Here is an 8,580-nt window from a genome sequence, read left to right as displayed (position 1 = left end):
ACTCAACACCACTCACAGCTTGAAGCTGGTTGTTAGTCTACCATCGACCACTACGTGAACGGATTCCTGTGTTCTCTCTCTCTCTCTCTCTCTCTCTCTCTCTCTCTCTCTCTCTCTCTCTCTGCAACGTATATTAATCGTATTACTTGTCAAATAAGAGTGATAGATGTCATTAGTAAGTCAAGAAAAATATGTCGTCTGCTACACCATTTTGAGTATTTCGCTGTTTGTCACATTTTTAAGGTAGTTATTATTTAGCAAAAATAAATAAATAAAATAAAATAAAAACAAAGCATGTAAAGGAACAGACACGAAAATGTAATAAAAAAGAATACTGGGCGAGTTGCTATTCTTGTCCGAAACATTTTTACAACTGTGCCAAAACTAAGTGGGGCAACTGTATATTGTAAAATGAATAAAACACATCAAAACATGAAACCACAGAAAATGGAAGTGCCCTAACATCATAGAAAACCATAAGTGAGGGGTATACTGATTTATTTGATATTCTAACATAGAAAAATTATTGTAATATAGTACTTTTCCTTGCTGAGTTATTTCAAAACAAAATATATAAAAAAAAACTTTTTAACAGCACGATTTTTTTTTTTTTTTTTTTTTTCATCTTTAGTCCTCACCCAAGGTTCCTAGTCCCCACCCAAGGCTTAAAAAAAAAAAAAAAAAAAAAAAAAAAAAAAAAAAAAAAAAAAAAAAAAAAAAAAAAAAAAAAAAAACAGTTCTGGAAGGTGACACCACTTTCTGTTGAGCAAGGAGTTTCGTGTGTGTGATTCACTATGATTAACCATGGTCTTGGATCACGTGTTGGACTCGTGATCGACAGCTATTTCCCTCTCGGAAGAGAGCTCAGAGCTCATATATGACCTATCTAAAGGTAATGTTGTGACCTTACACGCAACACACCCAACTCCCCGCCCACGATAGTTGGAGTAACGACTCGTAGCGCAGCGATACTGAAATTATTTCAGCCCTGGGCAGGATTCGAACTCGGACCGCCGTAGTGGCGGCCGCGATCGCTACCACTGCTCCACGAGACGTGTCTGTGTGTGTGTGTGTGTATGTGTGTGTGTGTGCGTGTGTGTATTCACCACCATGGTATTCACCATGGTCTTTGGATCACGTGTTGGATTCGTGATAGACAGCTATTTCCCTCCCGAAAGAGAGCTCAGAGCTCGTATGACCGATCTATGGGTAATGCTGTGACCCTACACGCACACACACACCCAACTCCCCGCCCACGAGAGTTGGAGTAACGACTCGAAGCGCAGCGATACTGAAATTATTTCAGCCCTGGGCAGGATTCGAACCCGGACCGCCGTAGTGTCAGTTGGGGCCTCTACCAACCGCGCCACCGAATGTGCGTGTGTGTGTGTGTGTGTGTGTGTGTGTGTGTGTGTGTGTGTGTGTGTGTGTGTGTGTGTGTGTGTGTGTGTGTGTGTGTATTTACCTAGTTGTAGTTTACGGGAAGGGGAGCTATGCTCGTGGTGTCCCACCTTTATATCTCGCAGTGTCTAGTTTGCTTTTGAACTCATGAATGGTTTTTGCTCATACAATTTCGTTGTCCAGTTTGTTCCAAGTGTCCACTACTCTATGTGGAAAATTGTTTTTCTTCAGTTCTCTTCTGTAGCTATGTTTTTTGATTTTCTTTCCATGTCCTCTTGTGTTTCTCTTGTCCCAGTTTAGTAAGTCCTCTCTATCAAGTATCTCTGTGCCTTTCATGATTCTGTAGATGGTCAGTAGGTCACCTCTCTCTCTTCTTTGCTCCAGTGTCGGTAACTCCAGTTTAGCCAATCTCTCCTCATATGATAGGTTTGCAAGTGCAGGTGCCATTTTTGTTGCTGCTCTCTGGATTCTTTCTATTTTCTTTATATTATTTTTGGTACTGGGTGACCACAATGTCGCCGCATACTCTAGTCTAGGCCATATCAATGTAACCAAATTTTTTTTTATCATGTCTTCGTCCAAGTATGCAAATGCCACTTTTATTTATCTTAGCAAGTCGTAAGCCTACCCGACAATTTTGTTAATCTGTTTATCATAGGACAAGTCGTTTGTGATAATTGCCCCCAAATCTTTTTCTGATCCTACCTTCTTTACCTCCTTGGTTCCAATTGTATATTTTCCTGATATTCTATTTTTGCTTTTTCCAAACTCCATTATGCTACACTTCTTAGTATTAAAGTCCACTTCCCATTTCTGACTCCAGTTCTATACCTTATTCAGGTCTTCCTGCAGTGCTTCACAGTCCTTATCAGTTTCTACTTTCCTTAACAGTTTGGCGTCGTCTGCAAAGAAGCTCATGTAACATTTCACATCCTCGTCCATGTCATTTACATAAATAGCAAACATTATTGGTACTCCACTGATCACCTCTTTCCAATCTGAATATTTTTCTCTGAGCACTACTCTAATCTTTCTACCAGTCAGGAAGTCCTCCATCCATTTTAGTAGGTTCCTTTGTATTCCTCCTATGTGTTCCAGTTTTTTCTTAGTAATTTTCTGTGTGTGTGTGTGTGTGTGTGTGTGTGTGTGTGTGTGTGTGTGTGTGGTTTTTGCGCATACTATTTCATTGTCCAGTTTGTTCCAAGTGTCCACTACTCTATGTGGAAAATTGTTTTTCTTCAGTTCTCTTCTGTAGCTATGTTTTTTTATTTTCTTTCCATGTCCTCTTGTGTTTCTCTTGTCCCAGTTTAGTAAGTCCTCTCTATCAAGTATCTCTGTGCCTTTCATGATTCTGTAGATGGTCAGTAGGTCACCTCTCTCTCTTCTTTGCTCCAGTGTCGGTAACTCCAGTTTAGCCAATCTCTCCTCATATGATAGGTTTGCAAGTGCAGGTGCCATTTTTGTTGCTGCTCTCTGGATTCTTTCTATTTTCTTTATATTATTTTTGGTACTGGGTGACCACAATGTCGCCGCATACTCTAGTCTAGGCCATATCAATGTAACCAAATTTTTTTTTATCATGTCTTCGTCCAAGTATGCAAATGCCACTTTTATTTATCTTAGCAAGTCGTAAGCCTACCCGACAATTTTGTTAATCTGTTTATCATAGGACAAGTCGTTTGTGATAATTGCCCCCAAATCTTTTTCTGATCCTACCTTCTTTACCTCCTTGGTTCCAATTGTATATTTTCCTGATATTCTATTTTTGCTTTTTCCAAACTCCATTATGCTACACTTCTTAGTATTAAAGTCCACTTCCCATTTCTGACTCCAGTTCTATACCTTATTCAGGTCTTCCTGCAGTGCTTCACAGTCCTTATCAGTTTCTACTTTCCTTAACAGTTTGGCGTCGTCTGCAAAGAAGCTCATGTAATATTTCACATCCTCGTCCATGTCATTTACATAAATAGCAAACATTATTGGTGCCAATACAGATCCTTGCGGTACTCCAATGATCACCTCTTTCCAATCTGAATATTTTTCTCTGAGCACTACTCTCATCTTTCTACCAGTCAGGAAGTCCTCCATCCATTTTAGTAGGTTCCTTTGTATTCCTCCTATGTGTTCCAGTTTTTTCTTAGTAATTTTCTGTGTGTGTGTGTGTGTGTGTGTGTGTGTGTGTGTGTGTGTGTGTGTGTGTGTGTGTGTGTGTTTGTGTGTGTGTTTGTGTGTGTATCTATAGATTGGGCTTTCATACGGGAGGGCAATAGCTGTCGATCACGTGTTCAACGCGTGATTCAAGTCTTTGGTGAATCTAACGCGTGGTCGACGACCGTGATAAATCACACACACACACACACACACACACACACACACACACACACACACACACACACACACACACACACACACACACACACACACACACACACACACACACACACACACACACACACACACACACACACACACACACACACACACACACACACACACACACACCTCTCATGGCGCTGTGGTTAGAGCTCTGGCCTGCCACTACGGAGGTCCGGGTTCGACCCTCGCCCGGGGCTGAAATAATATCAGTATCGCAGCGCTGAGGGGTGTTACTCCAACTCTCGTGGGCGGGGAGTTGGGGGTGTGTGTGTGTGCAAGGTCGTAGCATTACCCATGGATCGGACCTACGAGCTCTGAGCTCTCTTCCAGGAGGGAGATAGCTGTCGATCACGAGTCCAACACGTGATCCAAAGACCAAGACCAAGTGAATACAAGTGAATACACACACACACACACACACACACACTAGCACACACAACTCGTGGCGCGGTCGGTAGAGTTCCAGGCTGCCACTACGGAGGTCCGGGTTCGAATCCCGCCCAGGGCTGAAATAATTTAAGTATCGCTGCGCTGCGGATTGTTACTCCAACTCTCGTGGGGGGGGGAGTTGGATGTGTGTGTAAGGTCACAGCATTACTCATAGATCGATCATTTACGAGCTCTGAGCTCTCTTCCGGGAGGAAAATAGCTGTCGATCACGAGTCCAAAACGTGATCCAAAGACCATGGTGAATCACGCACACACACACACACACACACACACACACACACACACACACACACACACACACACACACACACACACACACACACACACACACACACACACACACACACACACACACACACACACACACACACAGATAGACATACGGACTATTGCAGAAGATTAATATGGCGTTCTACTATATGGATGGAGATATGATGAGAAAACTCATCGAAATCATGTACGCCCAAGACAGCAACCAAACTAGTCCACAGCCTGGCAGATAAACCATGACGGAAGACTATATTGGGTCTACCAACTTCGAAAGATTGAGGAGAGAAGGGGGACATGATTACAGTATTCAGGTTATTAAAGGGGATATATTGCATTGATGGAAGAAATCTGCTTAAAGATGGAAGGGCTGGTAATGGAAATAAAGTAAGGAAGACCACATGTCGAAAAGATGTGAAGGAATAAAGTTTTCCATATAGATGTTTAAATATGTGGAATAACCCAAGCTAAAAAAAATACATGAGTTCAGATTCAAATATGATAATTGGAAGTTAAAGATATATATTAATTCGGAACCGTACATGAATTTGAGTCTAGTTAGGTTAGACAATTAGAGAATAAGAGAGGGACACAACTAGCGTTACTCCTTTCCTGTATACTACAATTAAGTAAATACAATTAGGTAAATACACACATACACGCTTTCGCAAAAGTAAGGATCAACCATAGTTGTTCTTCAGATTTGTAAATGGCAATCTGAAACACAGAGAAGGAAAATCTATGTTGAATGTTGGAGTTGTAATAGTGCAATTTGAAATAATGAATGGAAGCTTCCAGTCAACATTAGATAAGAAAATAAGTTTGAAGGAGAAAAGAGTGAAGAAAATAAAGAAGTTATAAACACCATAACAGTTGAGATGGGTGTTTAAGTTAAGGGGGCGGCACACTAGGCATTTCTTGCAAGCATGGAACTTGCTTTTGCTATTTCATTTGAGCAGAAACGGCTTCGGTTATGATCTTTTGTTTGTCAAAATCCCAAATCTCAAATTACTCTTACGCCATATCGTGAAAAGCTGAATGACGAATTAAGAATGTTAGACACATTGTTGAGATGTTCTTACGGAAGTCTAGAATAATGTAACCGAAGTCGTTTCTACTCAAACGAAGTAGCAAAAGTAAATATCATGTTAGCCTAGTGTGCCACCTTAACTCGAAAAAGTGGGTATGAGAAAGGCCTCAGTGTCAGATAGAATCTCAGATTAGATAACGTAAAAATATAGAAAACAATTAGTGAAAAATATCGATTGAAAGAATGTTAACTGTAATAGGTGAAGGTGCCATTGGACTGGAAATCTTCATATGTGGTACCAATATTCAAAGGAGGAAACAGGGAGGTACAGCTAAATTACAGACCATAATAAAATCCTTAACCAGTATGATAGCCAAAATGTGTGAAAAAATCGTATAATATATATAGATGAAATATTTGGAGGAGAAAGGCATCTTGGTTGACAACTAATTTGGACTAAGAAAAAATGACATCCATATTACTCAATTTACAAAATTCTTATTCGAGAGTGGTAGGCGTGTTGCATGAGAGAAAGAGATGTGTGGATTGTGTATATTTAGTTTTGGAAAATGCATTCAACAAAGTGCTTCACAAGAAAATGATATAGTAGAAAGTATTGAGAGATGAAAAGTTGGAATGGAAATGAGGGCCTAGTTAATTTTCCCTACGATCATTTTCTCTCCAACAACCAGTCATTTATCCTCCATTGAAAATATATGATCAAGTTTAAGAAACTAAAGCTACCACAAAAATGTACATTACATGATGACATGTGTGTCCATAATAAAATCTATTTAGTCATAATCCGAGATATAGGCTAACCTTAGAACCCAGGATACAATCCCACTAGACAAAACCCCTTAGATTCCCGGACAAAACCCTACACTGATTGTTTTGTTATTCTTATCTCATGTCAACACTATAATAAAAAAAAATCATAGTACTATGTAATAATAATAGTTAGTTGTAACTTAGGCCGTTGATCCCGTTATTGATCTCTGGGCTTACTGCGTAATTTTACCAGGCTCTATACCTCCCACTGTGACATGACCTAGATATAAGCCCCCCCCTAACCGCGTTAATGAACCTGTGCTGACAGCTGACTCTGATATTAACATTACATGAAGGTTTTCTGTCCTCCTCCATGACCTGTCATAGCACTGAACACCTATCACTAGCCGAATGAAAGCGTATAGATAGGCGTACAGTGAAGCTGGCATCCTGCTACCCTGGAGTCATATCAGGAGGGACACCTGCCGATATTTCTTCGGACCAGCCAGAGCACCGAACTCGACTTACAAGGAACTCTTCGAGGGATGGATTGCAGCCCCACCAACGGAACCCTTCTGCGGTCTGCCTACCTCCGTCAAAGATATCTGCCTCCAAGCCGAACTTCAACCTAGTAATCACCGCTTAGTGGCCCAACGTCAGGTAAACACCTTTCCTCCTTGGGCCTTCACCTGCAGTGAGGACCGAAGTCTGTGGACTAGCCCGCCAGGCAAATCACCATCTACTGCTTGAAAGTATCATGAAACTCCTAGCAGAACATTACGCTGGGGAGTTCCTAGTGTATACGGACGGTTCTATTCTTGAAGAGGGTCGCACGGGAGCTGGCTTCTTCCTACAACCCACTGGAGAGGCTTTCTTCATAAGACTGCGCCACAAGACCCGACGTCTTAAATGACATCCAACTAGGTGTCCGCCTCTAGTACCAGTGGGTCCCTTCTCATGTGAGACTTCAGGGCAACGAAAAGGCCGACAGTGCTGCCAGACAGGGAGCGTTAGCTTCCGAGGAAGAAGCGATATCAGTACAGCTCACGGCAAGTGATGCATATCGGATGATAGATCGGGCCGCCTAGGACCTATGGAAGGTAGGGTATACTGCCACTGCTGTCGCCCGGGGGTGGCCCACAAAGACCTGCTTCGAGGCCAACGACTCCAGTCTAGCATCACTGTCCTCAGAGATCGCGGCCATAGTATTTCGGCTACGAGCAAATCACTGGCGGACCCAGTTCACACAGACCATCCGGTCCTGTGGCACGGGACTAGTGCCCTTCGGCCACTGTGTCTTCCTCTGCCTCGACCTGGAATAACATTTTAGCCTCATCCGAAACCTCCTTGGTGACCCTGCCACAGCCCTTGTCCGCCTGCGGTAAAACAACGCCACATACGTCGGACGAAGACAGTTGGCGGCCCACATCTGCTCCTCCCCAGTAGGATCCCCACTGTAAAACAAACAAAACCACCATAACAACACCCTAAAACACCCAACCTTACCCTCTAGTCTTTCATAAAGTATACACACACACGCACACACACACACACACACACACACACACACACACACACACACACACACACACACACACACACACACACACACACACACACACACACACACACACACACACACACACACACACACACACACATGTATATATATATATATATATATATATATATATATATATATATATATATATATATAAGATAATTTTTATGACCGTCGCGCAAAGGATTCGAACCTGCTGCTCTGGAGCCAAGAGGTTCAATCGCCACTCACCTTAACTCAACCACTGATGATCTAAAACTGTATGAACTCATAACACTACTAGTTCCCGAGATTGGGAAGGTCGCTAACTGCTACCCAATCTCGGGAACCAGTAGTATTCTGAGTTCATACAGTTTTAGATCATCAGTAGTTGAGTGGGTTAAGGCGAATGACGATTGAGCCTCTTGGCTCCAGAGCAGCAGCTTCGAATCCTCTGCGCGACGGTCATAAAAATTATCTGATTGATGTCGCTGTTTACTAGCGAATTTCTCTCTCACACACACACACACACACACACACACACACACACACACACACACACACACACACACACACACACACACACACACACACACACACACATATATATATGTATGTATATATATGTATGTATTGTAACGTAATATTAGATATTACGTCATATGTGTAATTATGTTATAGAATTGTGTTCCTTTGTATTACATAACTATGTTCATATTTCTTGTCTATGTATGTATTGTAACAA

Source organism: Oratosquilla oratoria, chromosome 2 (genome assembly GCF_046742065.1).
Source record: "Oratosquilla oratoria isolate Oo_2021 chromosome 2, ASM4674206v1, whole genome shotgun sequence".
Lineage (NCBI taxonomy): Eukaryota > Metazoa > Arthropoda > Malacostraca > Stomatopoda > Squillidae > Oratosquilla > Oratosquilla oratoria.
Note: the sequence above shows the minus strand (reverse complement) of the source record.